The sequence below is a fragment of the Geotrypetes seraphini genome, chromosome 1 (assembly GCF_902459505.1).
Source record: "Geotrypetes seraphini chromosome 1, aGeoSer1.1, whole genome shotgun sequence".
Lineage (NCBI taxonomy): Eukaryota > Metazoa > Chordata > Amphibia > Gymnophiona > Dermophiidae > Geotrypetes > Geotrypetes seraphini.
Genome location: NC_047084.1, coordinates 188316176 through 188339034, shown reverse-complemented (window position 1 = coordinate 188339034; position 22859 = coordinate 188316176). Strand labels below are relative to the sequence as shown.

Genomic DNA, 22859 nt, shown 5'->3' with positions numbered 1-22859 from the left:
TGTTAGATAGATTGTGAGCCCGCCAGGACAGAGAGGGAAAACTGCTTGAGTACCTGAATAAATGCCTGTAAACCGTTCTGAGCTCCTCTGGGAGAACGGTATAGAAAATGGAATACATAAATAAAATAAACAAACATGAAAATTCAATAGCCAGCTAAAAATGCCCCTGGATACCCTAACCTTTTCCCTCTGCTGGTCACCCTTCCTTCCTCTTTCACCACCATCTTGCTCCCATCCCAGCATTGAAAAAAAATATCAACATGCTTTTCCTTCAAAATGTTTAAACATAATTTTTATGAAATCTGAGCATCCAATGGCGCAATTTTGCAATATGTATGATGCTGCCTAGAAATCATGCTGCCACTTAGAAAGTCTGTGAAGGTGAAGGTTGAGCCTTCCCTCCAGCTGACTAATCCAAGTTCCAACTGCAGATGAAGAAGAAAAATCAGAGAAATGCCAATTAGACTTCTCCCAAACCATGTTGCCACATCTCCATCTCAAGGGACCACAGAAAACAAAAGCAAATAGGGCTGGAGGTGTGGCGGACCCTGATCGATTTTCAGAGAATTATGTTCATGAGGAGCTCGTTAAACTAAAGGTGGGTAAAACGATGGGGCTAGATGGTGTAATGAGGGCAATGAAGGAACTTGGGGAAGATCTGTTAGCTCTGCTGGCTGACTTTTTCAGTGTTTCACTAGAGTCGGGAGTGTTACCAGAGGACTGCAGAAGGGCAGATATGGTCCCTCTCCACAAAAGTGGAAGTAAGGAAGAAGTAGGGAACTTCAGACTGGTAAATCTGACTTCTGTGGTAAATAAATTACTGGAAACCCTTTTAAACAGAGTATAGTTCAATTTCTGGAATCCAGTGGATTAGAGGACCCGAGGCTAGGGTTACCATATGGCTCCAGAAAAAGGAGAAGCCAACAACAAAAGGTGGAAAGAGCTTACATTAAATAATAATAAACATTCACTTGTAAAAATTCAATAATAATATTATATTTTTATATTCATTTTTTTTTTAAATATATGTTGTTGTTTTTTGTAGCTGCTGACTTCAACAGTTCTCTCTTGTAACATTCATAGCAAGGACCCTTCAGTTAAGTTATGCTATTCTATTATGTAAATCTTTTTGATGATTATTGATAAGAGGAAGGTTTTTTATTTGACCGATGATTGACGTTACCCTGTATAGAGGCATGTGTAGTTACGCCAACTACTAGAGGGAATCTGAGGTATTTTTCCTCCTTGCTATGAATGTTACAAGAGAGAACTGTTAAAGTCAGCAGATACAAAAAGACAACATATATTTAAAAAAAACAAACATTAATATAAAAAAATATATTATTATTGAATTTTTACAAGTAAATGTTTATTATTATTTATTACACATAAAATTTAAGGGACCTTGTTTCTTCAAAGGTGATAATCTTATAACAATTCAAAAAATAATTACCTTATTTCCACATAAATAAACAACCAAATAACTGACTCCGTAACTTTTCACTAGAGTTTGGTTATTGGTCTGAGCGTTCTAGAGTCACTGTGTGACCATGAAAGTATTTGGTTATTTATGTATGTGGAAATAAGGTGATTATTTTTTTTTTTTGTATTATTATTTAGTGTAAGTTTTTTCCAGCTTTTGTTGTTGGCTTTTGACAAGTGTGGGTGGTGGAATTTTTGTCTTTTTATTTGGTTCCAGAAAAAGGAGTATAGATTCTCTGTCTATCCTCCTTGCTTTCATTTCCTTCAGTGGAAGTAAAACCCAGATGTATCAATCCTTCCTCCTTTTTCTGGAGCCATACGGTAACCCTAAGTAGACCACAAGCAGACACATTAGTTCCTTATCTCCCAGCTGGATTAGGAGGCATGAGATGGAGATTCAGCGCAGTTTGACTGTCTCTCGGATCAGGACTGCTACTCCTCAACCCCACTTCCTTTGTTTTGGTTGGAGCAGGATAGTGAATCCTGTGAGGCATAGTTCTACCAATGGTGCTTCTCTGCTTTCATCCATGCAGGTCTCAGTTATTCCCAAGATGTCTAAGTGGTATTCACTAATGACATCATGGATCATAGGAGATTTTGCATTGGCTGATCTAGCATTTACTAGAAACAAAATGCGTGAAGAAATATTTTCTCTGGTTTGTTCTAAATCTAGTATCTTCAACCTCCAAAACCACAGGGTTGGAAGCTGCAGGATGTGCCTGAAGTAAGATCAGGACTCAGTACACACTATCCCCCTTTTTTACAAAGGTGCACTAAGCTTTTTAGTGCGTGCTAAATATTAGCGTACGCTAAACACACAGCACATTTAAGACAAACCCTCCCCTATTTTTGTAATTTTGTTAATCATCACCTGCTACTCTTTATTCTCCTAGCAACTGGTCCTCACCTCTTCCACTCATACCTTATACATCACCCACCCCTATCCCCCATATGCTCAGATGCAGGTTCTACCAAAGAGATGAGTGCCCTTATCTATTTGTATGTTTCATCTTTGCTTATACTCTAAACAGTCTATTAAAGTGTTTTATTGCATATTGTGTTGACAATACAATTACATGCATTGTGTTATTTGAATAGTTTTACTGAAGTAATTGTCTATTTCTTATAATTAACTGATTCTTGCTATATACTGCCTTGAGTGAATTTCTTCAAAAAGGCAGTAAATAAATCCTAATAAACAAATAACTGTCTAAAACATATAATTTTCCTTACTAGAAAGTGGGTTTTTAAAATTGTGAGGCTATGCAACATTGAAACATAAATATTGTTCAGGTTTACAATAGAGAGAAACATGCTAGAAATGAGGTCTGTACCTGATGAAAATGAGGCACATTTTAAATAGAAAATAAAAATCTGAATTGAGATAGTATGATCTGGAAGTGTCAAATTTTACTAGTGTTTCAGACTGGATTTGCATCAGAGTCTGGATTAAAATACACCCTGGAACAGATATCTATATACCAGTTGTGTACCGCCTTTGGTGAAACTGTTTACAAAGGTGGTTAATAAATCTCTTAGTTCAAACATTTAATTAAATTTTATAACAGGCAAAATACAACTGAGAACTATATAAAATATAACATACAAAGTAAACATAGTGATATTGTCATTGTCGGATAGGAAGAAATACTACAGTTATTATTATCGGTTTAAAATTAACAGAAACACAATCATAATATCCATTGAGGAGATAGGATACTAAGGACTCCTTTTAAAAAGGTGCGTTAGGGCCTTAAGGCGCGGAATAGCGTGCACTAAAACGCCATGTGCACTAGCCGCTACCGCCTCCTCTTGAGCAGACGGTAGTTTTTCGGGTAATCCAGTGCGTGCACTAAAAACGCTAGCGTACCTTTGTAACAGGAGCCCTAAATCAATGAAAGATAAGTTTCAAGAGGTTTCAAAATCTTACATATTTTAGGGTATTTTTTTTTTTGGGGGGGGGTTCTAAAGCCTTAAGTTCATATTTATAGATGTCAGTTATTAAATCTCAATAAATAAATAATAATGTGCAGTGAGAGCATCCATTTATTTATTTATTTATTTTCTACATTTCAATTCTGCACTATCCAAAGTTCTAGGCGGATTACAACAGATATACACAGCATTCAATGAAATAATAGACAATGAACGGTTAATGATGATTAACAAAAACACTGAACAAAGATGGTTACACAGTGGGTACACTCATGAAGACAACTCCTATAACTTTCTCACTTATATTCAAGCAATGATTTACTGATACCACAATTTCATTGAAAGTTTCATGCACATCACATCTGAATGAGGGGAGAGCCTCAGAACCCCGTGCATAATAATGTCAATTACTGCACTAGAAAGGGAAAAGATCTTCACCGGCTATTGACCCCCCCCCCCCCTCCTACCTACAGCAGACACTGTAAATGTTTCAAAATGGTGTCAGAAAAGTCAAAACTACTTAGCTTGTAGGTAAAATGTTCAATGGTGTTGAAAATGTGTTTTGTCTCTGCCAGTCCTAGCCGGTCTCTGTCTGAGCAAGCGTGTGAATCAGTACGCTGCTATGCTGTCCGGAGCCCTGACGCAGCTTGTCTAGCGAAACGGCAGCTAGCCTAACTTCCGTCGGCTAGGACTGGCAGAGACAAAACACATTTTCAACACCATTGAACATTCTACCTACAAGCTAAGTAGTTTTGACTTTTCTGACACCATTTTGAAACATTTACTGTGTCTGCTCTAGGTAGGAAGGGGGTCAAGAGCCGGTGAAGATCTTTTCCCTTTCTAGTGCAGTAATTGACATTATTATGCACGGGATTCTGAGGCTCTCCCCTCATTCAGATGTGATGTGCATGAAACTTTCAATGAAATTGTGGCATCAGGAAATCATTGCTTGAATATAAGTGAGAAAGTTATAGGAGTTGGATTTGATTTTTTTTCTCATTCCTGTATAGAATATTTTTTTGGGTACACTCATGAAGACCCCATAGGCACAAAGTAAAAGAATAGTTGAGCTTTTCTTGAAAGTAATGCACGGAGAATTGAAGAGATAGCGTTCCAAAGTTCAGGTCCCATAACACTGAAGAGAGATCTTCTATAAATTTCCAGCTGGTCTAACTGGAACTATCAGAGGAACATAACGTCCTAGTAGGCTGGTAATGCTGCAGCAATGCAGAAATTGGTAGGGAGGGGAGGGGGGAGCTAAGTTATGAAGAGCTTTGTAAGTTAGGCAGAGAAGCTTAAATATAATTCTCTATTCAATTGGAAGCCAGTGAAGTGAGATTAAAAAAAATGTCAGAGGTCAACATAACGCTATAAACATGTATGTACATACATGTGTATGATGATATTTCAGAATAATACACCCAAACAAGAGATTCTACCTCACCATAGTAGAACAAAAGGAAACAGAAAATGCAACGTGTGGTTCTTAATATCTTTATTCACAATCAAGACCAGACGCGTACATGTTTTGGCCGTAAGACCTGTCTCAGAGGTCTGATTTTCAATGTAAAGCTGCTAGATCATTGTACTACTCCACAGAACAGTCAAGCTCTTATGAGTGATTACGATCATCCATTTGGCCTATTGTGATAATTGGCTTGAACACTTCAATCATAAGAAAACTGTTGTGATAAGGTGTTCTACATTGAAAATCAGACCCTTGAGACGGGCCTTACTGCCTAAACACATACGTGTTGGGTCTTGATTGTAAATAAAGACATTGCCTTTTCTGTTTCCTTTTGATATTTCAGAATATAGATGTGTATGTGTTGGCATATACAAGTGGATGCCTATGCGTTCTCAAGATGTTACAGTGCCCAATAAAATTTTCCAGTATTGCTTTTGGAGGGAGGGGCAAAAGTACAGGGGGTAAAAAACAAGACCGCCCTAATGTCTCCAGTGCAGTGCTGCACATAATGAGACATTTTGTATAACCTGGAGGGCTCTTTTTCAAAGCACTTAGACACAGAAAGTACCATAGGGTTCTATGGTACTTTGTGTGTCAAAGTATTTTTGAAAATGAGCCTCTAGATGTCCCTGGGATGGATATAAATTATGATGTTGATGTCAGCAGATATAAACATGTATTCCCTTTTTCAAGTAGAAATTTAAGACATAGCTTTGGCCCTTCCCTAGTCCCACTGAAAACATGTTCTTTGCAAAATATACGTATTTGTGATTTATATGTGTATATCCTGGCTTTAAATATGTAGGTTGTAGACACTTGCTAATATATTTTTATGCACTTTCTATACAGTACACAAATTGGACTTCAAAAATGATTGTCAATGCATAGTACAATACATATAGAGATCTTGAGTTCAATTTAAAATCCTCTAAATGGCCAGCCTACACTTTCCATAAGATGAGTATTTTATCAATGTATCACTTTCAAAGGCCAATCAGCGCATATTAGATAGCCCAGTTTTCAGGTAAACATCTCAACCTATCCAGCCTACATGAAATTACTCTGTAAAAGTAGTGAGTATTCATTTTCAGGATTACATCTGCTGATGTACCACAGGTATAACATAAAGACAAAATAGTGTGTTCATTTATTTCAAGTGTCCACAGGGTGTTTAGCATGATAAAATATTATGATGCTGGTTATTCAAATGGCAAATGTTACAAAATGTTTTATGAAGTTCACATTAGCTCAGATTATTCCCTGGTGTGCCTCCAAGTTAAAATGAATATTAAAAATCCAGACAATCCTTATGATAGATGATATAACATTTATGGCTAAACAATTTTGTTTTAGTCATAAGAACATAAGAATAGCCTTACTGGGTCAGACCACTGGTCCATCAAGCCCAGTAGCCCGTTCTCACAGTGGCCAATCCAGGTCACTAGTACCTGGCCAAAACCCAAAGAGTAGCAACATTCCAGCATATTAAAGAATAGCAACATTCTGGAACCCCAATGAGAGCAACATTCCAGAGCTGAGATTATGATGTCATAATGCCTCATTCCACAGTGCCTCAGAGCCAACCTCATCAGTGATGTTATTATGGATTAATTGTCCTATTACTTGAATCATGTAAGAACATAAGAATAGCCATACTGGGTCAGACCAACGGTCCATCAAGCCCAGTAGTCCTTTCTCACGGTGGGCAATCCAGGTCAGTAGTTCCTGGCCAAAACCCAAGGAGTGGCAATATTCCATGCTACCGATCCAGGGCAAGTAGTGGCTTCCCCCATGTCTTTCTCAATAACAGATTATGGACTTTTCCTCCAGATAACAGCAGTCAAGGAAATTTGCAACTATATGGTAGGAGGTGACTACAATTACTAGCAAGGGTTGTATCATTATCATTTGCCAATAATAGTGTGCACTTTTATTAATGAGTGTGCACTATCACTCTAATTCTATAAACTTGCACGCCCTACATAACTATTAGCACATAAAATAGTATGTGCAAGCTATAGAATGAGGTCAATTGTGCACTTAACCTGAATTATCAGTTCAAGATTACATTAAGCTAACTTGCAATATTTGCCACTAAATAATGTTAATTGGCACCAATTAGGAGTTATATGTGCATCTGCCTTAGCAGATATTCTATAAAATATGCACACAAATGGGGAAATTCAATAAATGATACCTAAAGTTAGGTGCCAAGATAGACACGGCTAGCCAATGTAGGCACCTAATTTACCCCCCTTTTACTAAACCATGGTAGAGGTTTCTATTGTGGCCCTGATAAATGCTCCAATGCTCATATAATTCCTATGAGTGTTGGAGCAGTGTCTGAGTATTTAGCGCTCTGGGCCTTGGTAGAAATCTCTACTGTGGCTTAGTAAAAAAAATCTGACTAATGTACCTGGGGCAGTAGAGTTTTAAGTGATTTGCCCAGCAGTGCCCAGCACTGCTGGGTTTGAATCTGCAACCTCAGGGTAGTGAGATTGCAGCTCTGACCACTCCTCCACTCTTACGATTCAAGGTTACAGTTATAATTATAATTGGTATTACTTTCAGGGGATGCTTGTTATATTCCTAATGTGTATTATTTGGTTCTTATTTGGCAAAAGTCCCTTATAAAGCTGGCTGAACACTAATGGCAGGGGCTATAACATTATAGTACCACTGGTATAGAACTGGTATCTTTTTGAACCCAGTGCTGGAAAAGAACAGGCAAGACTGTATATTGTGTTTGCTCTGACCCCTCTAGACACTAGATAGGCCGAGGGGGAGGGGAATTAGTGAGGATTATTGAGGAAACAGAGGTAGTGCAACATTGGGAGGGGAACTTCTGTTTCATGAAACCATCATGAGGGAGCTTCCTGGGGGCCATCAGGAGGGATGGTCTTCATGGCACACGGATGTGATTAGAGGTATGAGGGGCATCCTCTTCAGTAGATCATTGGCTTATTTTAATAAGCTTCTGTCAGCATTGGGATGCAGCTTTGTGACCTGATGGTTCCAGACAATATGAATAGCAATGCTTATGAGGTTGATGATCACTCTTCTACATATTCTTTTCAGTATTGTTTTATGGCTGAAAGGACTACGATTTTTAATCTAGGTGGCTTATTCTCCATCCTGTCACTATTGATAGGAAAAGAAGCAATTATTTTTCTCAAAGTTTATAAATCATTTAAGTAGATAAAATAGAATTATTAGAGTTATGGATGGCTGACCTCTAGCAGTAATACTGCAAGATTATCACTGAAGTGGAAAACACCATTTTAAAGCAGCAGTCACTAGTGCAGGAGTGACTGGGAGTTTGCTCCTGCCCTGATGACCCACTGGCCAGGGACCTTAAAGTAGGCCCAAGGGCCTACTTATATATGAATGTGTCTTTAAAATTGGAGGGGGTAAGACTCAGAATAGGGATGGAGGAATTTATGTTATACTGTCAGGATCATGGGGGTGCAGAATCTGGGAGGGGGGATCAAAATGGAAAGGTGAACATTTTTTTGTTATGCTATTGGGGTTCTGGAGGGCGCATGGAATCAGGGGAGAGAGGAAAATCGATCCCTGCATCTGGGTCCCAGACGATTGCATGTCCCAGTTGAATGATCTGGATAAATATCTTGTACATATCCCGGCTAAACGTCAGCCAGGTCTAACATAAATCTAGGCAATAAACTTGGCAGGTCAGCCCCAGATATTCAATGCCTTTGGCCCAACACTGAATATCCATGGCTAATTTAGCTAGCAGCAGTCAGCATTAAAAAAAAAAACAAAAAACGCTGACTGCTGCTAACTGAATATTAACCACATTGGATTTAAGTTTGCCTTATGCAAATAAATGTTTTAAGGATTAGTGAAATGAAATTCTGTGTATATCCTCCTTGCTAAGAAGATGTGCTAATAAAGGCTACACCCTACCACACTTCAAAATGTCCACATATCTTTATTTCAAACTGGGGAGAGCAAGTACAGTATTGAATAAAGACTGAATGTCTTTTACTATATTGTGTTATGCAGTTAAATGATAATTAATGTGCACTGACAGTGCACACCCACATGAATAGCTAATGCAGCACATTAGGCATTCCAGCTTCAGACAGTCATTCACCTTAAATGAACCAATAATCCAGATAACACCTCTTAGTGACAAAGCAAGGCTGCAGTTTTATTAACAACAATAACTTCAAAGTTAACACAAATTTGGTTAATTATAATACCTCCGCTATTTCTTAGATTGGTCTTTGGACTTTTCTCTGCACTATGCTTTCTTAGCTTCTGTGCCCTTCACGCTTTTTCCACAATTAATCCCTTAGGCACTTCTTTACAGAATCCTTCCTCATTCACTTCATTTATTTTCATTTTGCACCCATGGTATTGGTCACCATTATCAAAATTTTTACACTTAAGCTTATGCTTCACATTTTTAATTCCACACTCCCCTCTCCACCTCCCCAGGACCCCTGAATAAGGCTTTTTTGCTGAATCATGGACCATGTAGGGTCCACATCACACCACACATCAGTCATTCATTTAGTGCACATTATTTTTTTGGATTTGTACTTTTTTTGTCATAATAAACGCCTCATCAAGATCATTGCTTTCCATAGTCTGTTTTTCTTTTGTTTTTTTAAATACCTCATGTCTAACAGCTTGGCATATATACTTCCATTAGACAGTGTCATCCTAGTCAAATGTGCACCCAGCTCTCCTAATATCCAGCCTGTAGAGTCATAAGCAAGGACATAACAAGAAGTCTGTTTTGGGAGGTTTCCAAAAATGGATGGGGGCTGGGTTCTTAATATTCTTATCACCACCCCAACAGCTGCAGCCACACACTGCAATAAAATGTTACCTTTGCTGGTAGGGATGCTAAGCTCCAGTGGCGTACCTAGAGTATGTGACACCTGGGGTCCATTGTTTTTTGACACCCCAGCCATCATTTTTGACCCCCCATGTAAAAAAATACTTTTAGTAATGTTCCCCCAGGTGCAAGCCATGAGGGGGGTGTTCCTGGCCTGGGAGTCATGGTCAGAGAACTTCCCTTCTCACGGCCCGGTGCCAAGGCTCTGGATAGTCCCCGTGGCCCAGCATGTTCCCAGCCTTCTCTCCTGTCTGATGGCCCTTTACCTTCCATGAAGCTGAAAAAATCTGCCAGCCTCAGCAGTGATTCAGCTATGTCGACCGCGGCTCCCCTTCCTGCTCTCTGTGTCTGCCTCTGCTGCAATCCACCCAGGCAGAAACAGGAAGTTGTGTCATTGGCAGACCCGGAAAGCAGGAAGGGGAACCACGGGCAACGTAGCTGAATCACTGCCGAGAGCTAGGTGGGAGTCTATTCAAAATAAAGCGTTCAACTTTGCAGTTCCAAATTTATGGAACCATATGCCACGAGAGTTGAGATTAGAGGCAAATTTAAAATCTTTCAAAATTATGTTAAGGAACAGTTTTTTTTCAAAGAAGCATTCGGGCAAGATTTAAATCAATCCGATATTACTCACATATTCTAAATGTTCTAGATCTTCAGTCAGCAGTCTGGTGAAATTTTATGGCTTAATTGTATTTTTATGATTTTATTTAGGAGTGAATACTTTTTGGTATGTTTGTTGTTTGTATGGTTAGATTTATCCAGCTCAACAATGGAGGGTTCTTTTTAGAAATGAATGTCTCTTAGTTTGTTTGCTGTTTGTATGAGTCAGGTCTTTCTTATTTAATAATGAGTTGTTTTTTTATATTTATTTATTATTTTATTGTATTCCGTAAACTGCTTGGACCAGTGAAATGAACGCGCGGTATAACAAGATTAATAAACCATAAACCATATGCCCCTTGTATTTTCCTCTTACAAACATGAGTTACATAATTTAAGTGGGTATTTCCATAATAGAAGTTAGGTAAATATTGGTATTTACATCTATATGTGCATAGACACACATGTAAATGTGAGCACCTAATTTACAGACTTACCTTAATTGTTTAGTTCATTGAACCTGATTTATTGCTTCTAAAACACATAACACAATGAATTATATTGTAATCAACAGGTTAAAATAAAGACAGAAAAATATATGTGGAAAGGCAGAAGAAGAAGAAGAAAATAGAAATTACAACCAGGAGATTGCAAAAAACAGAAGATAATGGAGTCAGAAGGAGAAGGTCAACATACATACCAACAATCCCCTCGACCAAGAGTATCACTATGTCCCAAAAACTGGGGGAGGGGGGATATGTCTTTAAGATATTTATGTTATCTTTTGAAGAACTAAGGCCGATACTGGGCAGACTTGTATGGTCTGAGTCCCGTTTATGGCAACTAGGGGGTCCTTTTATCAAGCTGCGGTAGGGATTTAACTCGCGTAATACCAAGCATTAAACCGCCTGCCAAGCTAGTCGCTAATGCTTGCATTGAGCAGGCGTTATTTTTTAGCCGGCCGTGGGGGTTTAGCGCGTGATGAAATGTCCGACGCGCTAACCCCGCTAGCGCGTCTTGATAAAAGGAGCCCTAGGTTTAGGATGGACTAGAAAGGCTTTGATGAAAACTAATTATTTGAGGAAGGGCTGTGGCTCACTGGTTGAGCTGCTGCCTCTGCACCCAGAGGTTGTGAGATCAAATCCCAGTGCTGCTCCTTGTGACCATGAATAAGTCACTTAATCCTCCAGTGCCCACTGCTTTGAAAGTCAGATTTGAAATTCCAAAGCCACAAAAAGGCAGTCCAGGTCTACCCAAATCAACCATGTCACATGCAAACATAAGAACATAAGAACTGCCATCTCCGGATCAGACCTTAGCTTACCCATACCCGTATTACTCTGTGCCACTCTTAAGGAGATGTGCATCTAGTTTACCCTTAAATCCTAGAATGGTGGATTCCTCAATTACTTCCTCTGGGAGAGCATTCCAGGTGTCCACCACTCGCTGCGTGAAACAGAACTTCCTGATATTTGTCCTAGACTTGTCCCCCCTCAACTTCAGTCTGTGTCCTCTTGTCTGTGTCACATTAGATTATGGAAGCTCAGATCCATCAGAAAGTACTTTGACCAGGCACCTTTCATTCTCCTTGTCCAATCACTAGTCCTAAGCACCCTGAATAACTGTAACATCATTCACTTGGCAGGACTACGCAAACACTTCCAGAAACTAAGCATTATTCAAAACAGTGCTATAAGGCTCATATTCAACCTGAAAAAATTTGACCATATAACACCTTTCTATCATAAACATCATTGGTTGAAAATTGAAAAACGAGTACTTTTCAAACTCAGTTGTCTCTTCTCTAAAGCTCTAAACGGTTTATTGCCCATCTATCTCACCAATCAGTTTTCATTTTCCAGACCCAGACGATCCACTCAACCTCAATCATTCTTTGCCTTCCCCTCAATTAAAGGTTATACCAATCAAAGATTAATCACTAGACTCCTATCCTACCAAGCAGCTTCCAAAGATCCCAAATAGAGTCAACTGGTTCAATCTTCTACTTCTACATTTCTACCTCCCTTTAGTTTTTCTTCTTGTAAATCGCCTCGAACCTAAATTGTAACTTTACCTACTTCCCTATTTGTCAAGTTTGTTAAAATTAGGATTTATTGTTATTATGTTTAAAGTTTCTTTACTATATTTTATTTTATAATATGTACATTGCTTAGAAATTTGGAATAGGCGATTTATCAAAAAATGAAATAAACTTGAAATAAACTTCAGAAAGCTCTTAAAAACGCTCTTCTTCCTCAAACAGGACATTCCAGTCTAAACTGATTCCCTGTTCCATATTGTTGTTTTAAGACTATGATCATCCTTACTTATTATTTATCCCTTCCCCCCATACAACTCTGCTAAATCTTTCTCTATATGTTCTATGTGATCCATATAATTTTAATATTCCCTCATATGTTGTAGTTCGCTACCTCCCTTTAGTTTTTCTTCTTGTAAACCGCCTCGAACCTAAAGGCTTTTGCGGTATATAACTAAAGATTTATGTTATGTTATGTTATGTTTTATAAGTCCCCATTTATAATATGAGGATAGTGCTTGGCAGACTTCTACAGTCTATGTCCCAGAAATGCCAAAGAAAGATACTCGGCAGTGAGTGTGACTATTGGGCAGACAGGGTGTTCTCTTTCAGGTCTTTATTTGCTGTCATTTATTATGTTTCTAAGGGGTTAGAAACTAGTCTAAATGAAAATCAAGGATAGTCAAAACTTTCCTCAGGGAAATAGGGACCCTTTTAATAGAAAGAGCTACATTAAAAAGAGGAAACCCCTCCCAACCGATGTTGCTTTGGATGTAATGCAGCAGACTCATAACACACAGCAGTTAATATAACCTCAGTAGGTGGTGTTAAGTACATCTTCATTATCTGCCATCAGTTCAAAAACTGCTAGGTGCATTTTCTGAATTTTAGCTGCATAGACAGATGCTGCTGGGAATTAACACGTACTAACATATGAATTAACACATATACAGACAATGTGCCTTAAAAAGTTCTAACTTGAATTAATAAAATGAATGTGTGAAAAAATGTCTACAAAATTCAGGTGTAAAAGCCATTTTGTCAAACAATAAACCAAAAATGTTTTCCCCGTGTGCATCTCTAATGGAGTTTAATACCGATGTCTTTGACTTCAGGGTAATTATAAATGAAGTTTTTAAGGTAGCAAAAGCATGCTTCAAAGCAATCAGTCAGGAGAGAGATAACTGATAGAAAAAAGCAGGTGATTGGGATTGGGGTTTTTTAAAATATATTTTTCAGTGGGCGTGTGTCATGGGCAGGGAATGGGTATGGAAGCAATACTCAGTTACTGCATTCACATTACTACTACTACCATTAATCATTTCTATAGCGTGACGAGCTATATGCAACACTGTATTCGTATTATACGCAGGTACTTTGTCTCTAGTGCATTCACAATCTAAGTTTTTTTGTATTTGGGGAAGTGACTTTCCTAGAATAACAAGGAGTTAGTGAACTTTAACTAGCATAAAACAGACTGAATGCAGGAACAATGAGGGCCTGATTCTCTTTAGGATGCTGATCACGTGTCAATTAGGCATCGGTGTCCCAAAGAGAATCACGTCTGCATCACTGAACAGATGCCTTAAATGTAGGTCTTATCAAAACATCAGCTGGAAAGTCCAAAATAGTTTACAATATAAGTTCTATTACTTTCTCACAGACCTCAGTGGTACCGTCTGCATGCCGCTAAACTTATAGATCATGCAGAACACTGAACTTTAAGGAGCAAAAATGGATTTACTTTTTGAATTCAGTGACTCCTATGGGTTTAAATGCCGAAATAGAATGGACTACCTTAATATGAGGCAAAAAAAAAAAAGGGGGGGGGGGGGGGTTTTACGTTAAGATCGATGTCATCACGCTCTAAAGGGAGTTATGCTATTTAAAAGTGTGAACGCGGCGGCCATGTTTCCTGGCTTGAATTTCTAACGCGGGGAGCATGAGCAGGTTGATCTGAGGTAACTTAGAAAATAATAAGACTGTTCATTAATGATCTATGTTATTTTTGCTAAAGCTACTGCTTAAATTCGATATTACTATTTATTATTTGTTGCAGGGGGATTTCCTTGACACAGCCCTAGGGGGCGAAACGTAGCCTACGTCGGAGTGCTTACCCCCACCCGCGTAGCATAAGATAGGTACCGATTAATTGAAAGTATTTTAAAAAGAATTCAAAATATTTAAAAATTATGAATAGAAAAAAATTGAACTACAAGGGACCGATGACGATTAGGGGTGCCAGTGTTCTGCATGATCTAAAAGTTTAGCGGCATGCAGACGGTACCACTGAGGTCCGTGAGAAAGTAATAGAACTTATATTGTAAACTATTTTGGACTTTCCAGCTGATGTTTTGATAAGGCTTTATTTGGTGGAGGTCTGAAGATTGATTATAGCCATTATTAGTTTTTTTGTATTAAATGTAGGTCAGCATTTTGCAGGCCTCCATATAGGGCATTTGTCTCATGCCTACGGAGTTGCATAGGAATGCTTAAGCACGCACAAAGCCACTTTCAGGTGAAATTACGCCAATGCCCCACCTTCAGCAAGCTTAAGCGTCCCTATGTCTATAATATAGTCATCTTTATCCTTTAAAAAAAAAAGTGTGTCCCAATTGGCTGAGAGACAGTGGTAGGACGCCTACCACCACCTACCATTGGAACGTCCATTTGCAGAATCATGCCTTTAGGCCAGGATTCTGTTTGCAGTGCCCAAGTTGGTGACCGCCTTAAAAGTGGCCGCCAATCGCCTGTCAATCAGTCCAGGGCGCCAGTTACAGAATCACTTCAACATAGGTGTCCGAAATGTAGGCCAGGGTTACATTTCAGCAAGTTATCTTTGCCGCTAGACCGCAGCAGGTCTTTATTTGCTGTCATTTATTATGTTTCTAAGGGGTTAGAAACTAGTCTAAATCCTGAATCCTTTCGTGTTTGAATGTGTGCAGTTTGAGTACTTCAACAGCCATTTCAGTTGCTGGTGCAGTAGGCTGAGATCGTTCCCCTGACGCAGCTCAGCGAAACGGAGAGTTCCCTGTTGGGTAGGAGTGGCTGTGGGGCCTGAGTGGGCTGACACCGTTTGGGTGTGTGGAAGACAGCTTGGTGACCGTCTGCAGCTAAGTTATTTGGTTTATCCTGCTTGCCACTGACTGTGATTAATACTGTTTTATGTGATATTTGCTACACTCATACTTTTGAAAGTTTTTGCAGTTGTGGCGTGCTAATGTTTTTTAGTGGTTCCCACGTGGGCTACTATTGTGTTTTTCACTGCTGTGTCTTGATTGACACTAATTTGGACCTTACTTGCTTATGTTTTTTGAAGTGGAGTTTTTGCCAGATGAAGTTGAACTGAGGCTTTTTCTCCACAATTTTTGTTATTTTTTTTTGGATTGTGTGTGAGAGTGGGTCTTTGTGAGAGTGCAGTGAATGGACCTTGAAGTGTCATAGTGGGTTCCTGGGTTTATTCCAATAGGGCATACTTTTGAGTTAAGATTGGATTCCCCCCCTCCCCCATCAGCTGAGTGGCAGGGATTCCCCAAAGCCAAGATTCTGTAACTAGCGCCTAAGTTCTGGGCACCGGTTACAGATTTGCAGCTTTAGGGAGTTTCTGCTGCTCAGCTGATATTGGAGGGGGAATTTTCCCACTGTGATTGGCTGAGATCGGCCACGGCAATAAACCCCCGTACCCAATCTCAAATCAGCCAGCAGAAGAGATGCCTACTCCCTCCTGCTGGTGCCCCAACCCTCCGCTAACATCCACGGCTGGCAGGCGGTAACCTTACGGGGTGGGGTGGGTGGGGTGGTTCTAGCAGGAGGGACTGGGCATTCCTCCTGCCGGGGATGTTCGAGGGGGCTACTGTCAGGAGGGATGTTTGTTGGAGGGGATGCACCAGCATGAGGAAGTGGACATCTCACCTGCCATCTGATTTGAGGTTGGGTATGGGGTTACCAGGGTATGGGGGTTACCCGGGCCTACATTTCAGCCGCCTATCTTGGTGTGATTCAAAGCTGGGTAGCGTTAGGCGATCTAAAGCACCAACCTAGCCGCGATTTCAGTAGCCATTTTAGCTGCCTTTTATTTAGGCATCGGTAGGCGTTTCAACCCTGCCATTTCTGACCATTGGCAGGTTCCTACCGATGCCTAAATTTAGGCACTGGTTTTAGAATCAGGGCCTTAATGCCTCTTAAATAGAAGACAGAAAGGTCTGGATTTTGTAAATGGCGTTATTATCAGCGGCAGCCTTAAAAATGGCCACAGATTGCATGTCAATCATCCAATGGTGCCATTTACAGAATTGCGGTTATATGTAAAATTAGGCGCTGAAAATGCACTATTTTTTAAAGATTTAAATGCAAATCTTAGTGTGCAAATTAAAAGGGGGCATAGCCATGGGAGAAGCATAGGTATGTCAGGGTTGTACATGGGAAAAGTTAAGCACCAAATTATAGACTAGCTTGCAGGAAAGCTCCATACACAACTTCAATCAAGCACCAATTAAGTGACCAATTGATACCCATTTCTTCATTAAGTTGGTCTCAGATCCATATGCAAATTCCAGCACCCGACTATTTAGAATTTGGGGCTGTTTCCACATAATAGGGCCCGCTTTTAGTGGTAAATGATAAAACATGAAATGTCATGCTTTTTTTCTGTTCATTTTTGTTTGGTAATGACACGACATAACGTAGGATATGATGACATGTCCTATATTATTGAAAACAACAGAATATTCCTAGTTTCTTTTATAAAATAGGCTGCAGATAGGCTCCTCTCTATAGAATTGCCCTCCACTTGTATTCGAGAGGCTGCTGAAAAGTTCTCAGCCCAACCAAGAAGACAACAATGTGGAGCCATGAAACTTATAAGTTATTTACTCATGCTATTTGAGCAAAGGTCCCATTTTATATAATGAAACCTAGCTACTAATATCTATGTTTAATAAGTATTAATGGTAGCCCACATTGATAACGTCTCCCTTAGTGAGTTAAATGGCTTGACTATATATGTTTAAAAGCTGATAATATTTGAATACATGAGTTACACATTTATTACCTGCCAACAAATGGTGTTTTGTTCTGAATATCTATCACACTGTTTTACCAGTAATTGCATTTCACTCTTTACTAAATCTACCACCCATCGTAAAAAAACCACATGAGAGCTTAAGAATAATAAAAATAAATACACTGTACAATAATGACAAGCAAAAAGAAAACATAAGACTAATACACACTACCTCATAATAAAACCACCTCAGCTCTTTGTTTAATGCCACTATTTATTCCAGCAGTGTTTCTGGGGTGCAGACCAATTTTTTTTATTGTCATCTGCACTGAAGTTTTACAAAACATTCTTCTATTCAAGGTCATCTTTGATGGTATTATATTTGGCACCCATTCTCTTATTCTTATTTTTGGCAGCTTTCTGGAAAAGTGCAAATTTGACTATGGCAGAACACGCCTGACCTTGCTTGTCAATAAAAACATATTCATCAAAGTGATCTCTGAGGAAAATGGTGTTGATTCTTAAAGTTGATATATGCTCTCAAAAAGATGTAAGGAAATAAGCTTGAATTACTGGGGGGAAAAAATCAAAGTAATCATGCTTTGGTGAGGGCTAGAGTTGTACTTTAAGCTGTTCTCCAGTCAGGCAATGGGTAGGAGCTGCATCATCATTTCGGTCAAGGTTTTCTTATTATTATGTGCCCTATTTGGGTTTTTCTGTGTCCTCACCCTGCACCTCCATTTTTCTCTTCTTGAATTTTGTGTTCTCCTTGCCCTCTTTCTTGGCTGATGACTGAATAATGTGCACCAGAGGAAAAGTAATCACACAAGAGTCCACAACACAAGGGAGTATAAGACATGCTCATGAGCTTGGCCATGCACATGTTAACTTCGCCGAGCACGCATGAATGGCTAGAGAAGGGATAGGAGGTAGAGTGGGAAGGGGTTAACTATGAAGGGGTTAGCCGGTGGATGGAAGACTTGGGGAAGATTTGATTGGTTGGTAATGGAGGAAAAGTTAGGTGTTAGTGTTGAGTGTGAGGATTTTGGCGAGGCTTTGCTGTGAGGGAAGGCTAGTGGGAGGAAACATGTTTTTGGGGAAGGGTAGCGGGAGGAAAGGTCCCGCCCATCCCTTCATGTATTAGTGGGGAGGTAGAATTTGGGGTTGGGGGCTCTGTATTATGGAGTCACAGCTTTGGCGAAATGGGAAGGGGTTTGAGGTTGATGAGGGTCAGTAAATTGGATGAAAGATTATGGTTTGCTTGAGTGCGTCACTGCCTTGAGCGATTTGGGTTTTCAGGCTCTGGGTAACACGAGCCTTTTGGAAGGAGAGGACCAGAACAGCTAGTACAACACCATCTAGCTATGGGAATGGCAAAGGGATATGATATTGTTTGCAATATGTTAATTGAACTAATTTTGATGTATTGACATGCTCTTCAGTATGTTTAAATTGTTAATAAAACTGTAATCATGTTCTTGCACCATATTATTGTATTGGGTGATCCTGTGGAACAGGATGCCAGTGAGATTGTGAACGAGTGCATGTGAGTGCCTAAGTTAAAAAGCCGCAGATGGAACAACAAAGAGTGATGCACCTTTGCAGGAAAGCAACCATTATTGAAAGACCCAAACACAGCCCATGTTTCGGCAAATGCCTGCATCAGGGGTCATAACCTTACAAATCAGTGCACAAATCCTCCCACAGAAAATGTCAAATTCATATAGTCACAACTGTGAGTTTCAAGAAATAGCTTCCCATATTATGCAGATTGAAGCAAAAAAAAAAATCAGGGCATGAACAACAGTTAATATTTAAATATATGCAGCACAACAGAGAGGTAGTTTTACATTGCTGCAGTAAGTTCCGCGGCTGGCTCAGGCCCCAAGTTCACTCTTCTGAACTACCATCACACTAGAGAGCAGGCAGATTGGGTTTACAAAGTTTAAAAAACATATTACTACTACTACTATTTATCATTTCTATATCGCTACAAGGCGTATGCAGCGCTGTACATTTAAACATACAATATGCAGTCCTTGCTCAGAAGAGCTAATTTTGCCAGGATATCAGGGTTGGGGAGATTATGGTAGAGGAAATGATACAGTGGTTATAGGTATCTGACTACAGTGAGTAGGAGTTAAGAGTTGAAAGCAGTTTTAAAAAAGTGGGCCTTTAGCTTAGATTTGAACACTGCCAGGGAGGGAGCATAACTAGTGTGACCATATGGCTCCAGAAAAAAGGGGACGGATTGAGACATCCGGGTTTTACTTCCATTGAAAGCAACCAAGATGTCTCAATCTGTTCTCCTTACTTCCATTGCTTTCAATGGAAGTAAAACCCGGATGCCTCAATCCGTCCCCTTTTTTCTGGAGCCATATGGTCACACTAAGCATAACGTATTGATTCTAGCAGCCTGTTCCAGGCATACGGTGCGGCATGAAATAAGTGGCTGAGTCTGGAGTTGGCAGTGGAGGAGAAGGGTATAGGTAAAAGGGGCTTGCCTGATGAATGGAGTTCACGGGGAGGAGCATAAGGAGAGATAAGTGAAGAGAGATATTGTGGGAGGGGCTTATGAGTGAATGCACTTGTAAGTCAGTAAGAGGAGTTTCAACTATATTCAGAAATGGATGGGTAGCCAATGAAGTGACTTGAGGAGAGGGATATTGTGAGAATTGCAGCTCTCACGGAATATGAGTCATGTAGCAGCATTTTGAATGGATTGAAGAGGTGAGAGATGGGTGCTTGGGAGGCCTGAGAGAAGTACGTTGCAGTAGTTTAAGCGTGAGGTGATGAAAGCGTGGATAACGGTTTTGGTAGTGTGCTCAGAAAGGAGAGGATGGATCTTAGTAATATTATAGAGGAGGAAGTGACAGGTTTTGGCAGTTTGTTAAATCTGAGCAGAGAAGGAAAGAGAGGAGTCAAAGATCACCCCAAGATTGCGAGCTGACGAGACAGGGAGGAGGATAGTGTTATCCACAGAAATAGAGAATGGTGAGAGGGGGAAGGTGAGTTTAGGCAATATCTCGTACTGTATTTAAAAAAAATATTGTGTAACCTTTGCATAAAAAATATTGACAACACAATATTAAATGGATATAGGTCACAAAATTTCCATAGGCTAGATGGAAAGTTGTATGTGGTAGCATAAAAATGGCAGTAAGTCCAAAATATAATAATTTACAATATTTTTATTAGCTGCATATCATATTTTGCTGAAAGATTGCTCAGTATGGAGACATATTCAAGGACTATGTCAACAATGTAATATGCAAAATTAAGATTTTTTAGAGATGATGAAATTGTACAAAATTTACAGATTATACTGGGAAGAGATAATAAAACAGCTGTCACTTATCCTGAAAATTAATAATGACTATACATTTGATTTTTTTCATTTTTGAGCACATGGATGTGGAAAATGTTCATACCAGGTCAGAGGAAATGTAATACCAACATACATTCTGTATTGCATTACCATGGAAACAGAAGAAAATGCCAAGAACAAATCATTAGAAAAGTGATATGATGATTTTTTTTTTCTTTTTCAAAATAGAAAAAGACTGAAATACAACAACAAAATAAAAGTTCTCCCATTTTGCAGCCATAGAAACATAACATGGAGAAGTCTTGATTCTTGACCCAGAAGGTGAATGCCAATCTGGAAATTTACCATCACAATTCATTTGCAGTGCAAGCAAAAAAGAATGTGAAGGAAAAAAACAACAACCAACAAACAAGTATCATTGAACAGTTATGCTGACAACTGAAAGTATCTGTTTCAAAGGGAGTTGCAAATGTTCAGATTATCCATTTTGTGTTATACTATGGGCCTGACATTCAACCACTGCATTCAATGTGTTTTAAGCACCGACTGGGGTGGTTAAATAAAATCTGGATATTCAGCTCTGTATCCAGACTGCGGCCAGTGCTGAATGTTTGAATAGAGAAGCAAGAGGTATTCAAATCTGCAGTATTCAAATCACTATCTGGGCAAAGTTATTGCAATTATTTTTCTGTCTTAACTTTATCTCATAGATAATTAACTTGTTACTGTTCTGGATATCATTGCTAATGCTCCACCTACACATTGCACCAGCATTATCTAAAGTCCATGGTTCAAATTTGCTTCATATACGTAAAACACAATATAATCGTACCACTGTATATCTTTAGACAGCTGTGGCTAAGAGAAATATCCAAGTAACAGTGGCAGTTATTTGAATATTTCCCTCTGAGTACTGACATACCCATATTCTTTCCAGAATATTTTTCCAATTTGAGGGTACTGAGAAGCATCTCTAAGCTGTTTAAGTTGCTTTGAATAGCAGACAAATAGTTTTTAACTGTTGGTTTTCTTTCTGGTTTTTTTGTTTTGTTTTTAACAACAAAGCAATCCTGAAAAGGCTGCAAGCCAGTGAGGTGTTCAGGACATCCCTAATGAATATTCATGAGATATATTTCCATGCACTGACTCCACTGTTATATAAATATGTCTCATGCATATTTATTATAGAGTGGCCTAGTGATTAAAGCTGCTGCCTCAGCACCCTGAGGTTGCGAGTTCAATTCCCACCGCAGCTTCATTGCTCCAGGTACAAAATAAGTGCCTGTCCAAAATATGTAAACTGCTTTGATTGTGTAACCACATTAAAAAAAAGTTGTATACTACTACTACTAATTATTTCTATAGTGCTACCGGACGCACACAGCGCTGCACAGAGTCACAAAGAAGAAGAAAACAGTCCCTGCTCGAAAGAGCTTACAATTTAAACAGCTAAGACAGACAAACAGGATGTCATGGATATAGTTAAGGGGAACGGTTAATCAGCTGGCTGGGTTGGAGGGCAGAGGAGTAAGGTTAAGGATTGAAGGCTATATCAAAAAGGTGGGTTTTCAGTCTGGTTTTAAACAAAGGAAGGGGCTTGACGAACAAACTCAGGTAATTTATTCCAGGCATAGAGGACATCCTGAAAATATAACTGGTTTGTCCTCTTCCAAGCTGCAGTATACAGGAAGTGATAGACATTTGAAATAATCCAGAATGTTTGGGAATTTTTTTTTTTTCAAGAATTTATAGATCTCACTCTGCTAAAACATGAAAAGAGATTACACATGTAATTTTGTGAATACATTTTCATCAGTATGTTGGCTTTGGAATCATTCTAATATATGCCATGATCAGAGGTACTCATTACTGCAGCTATAAGGGCCTGAAAATCATTTCGATAGTACTACTCGCTATACCCAGTTAAATGCAACATTTAGCCCTTAACTGCATAAGATGAATTGCATAAAGAGAGGACTGATTTTTATGTAGTTATCTTATGTGATTTAAGGGCAGAATATCAGCACTTAACTGCTAAAGTACCATCTCTTTCTCTGGAATGCCCATAAGTTAGCTCGTTAGCTGTTTACAACTTAAGACGCTAACCATGGATATTCAGCTGCACTAACTAGT

The 22859-nt window shown here is 39.2% G+C and overlaps 1 pseudogene; it reads right to left on the bottom strand.

Annotated features, from left to right (window-relative positions):
- Positions 1 to 293: 293 nt before the first annotated feature.
- LOC117366830 overlaps positions 294 to 22859 on the bottom strand; it is a 43863-nt pseudogene continuing 21297 nt past the window's right edge.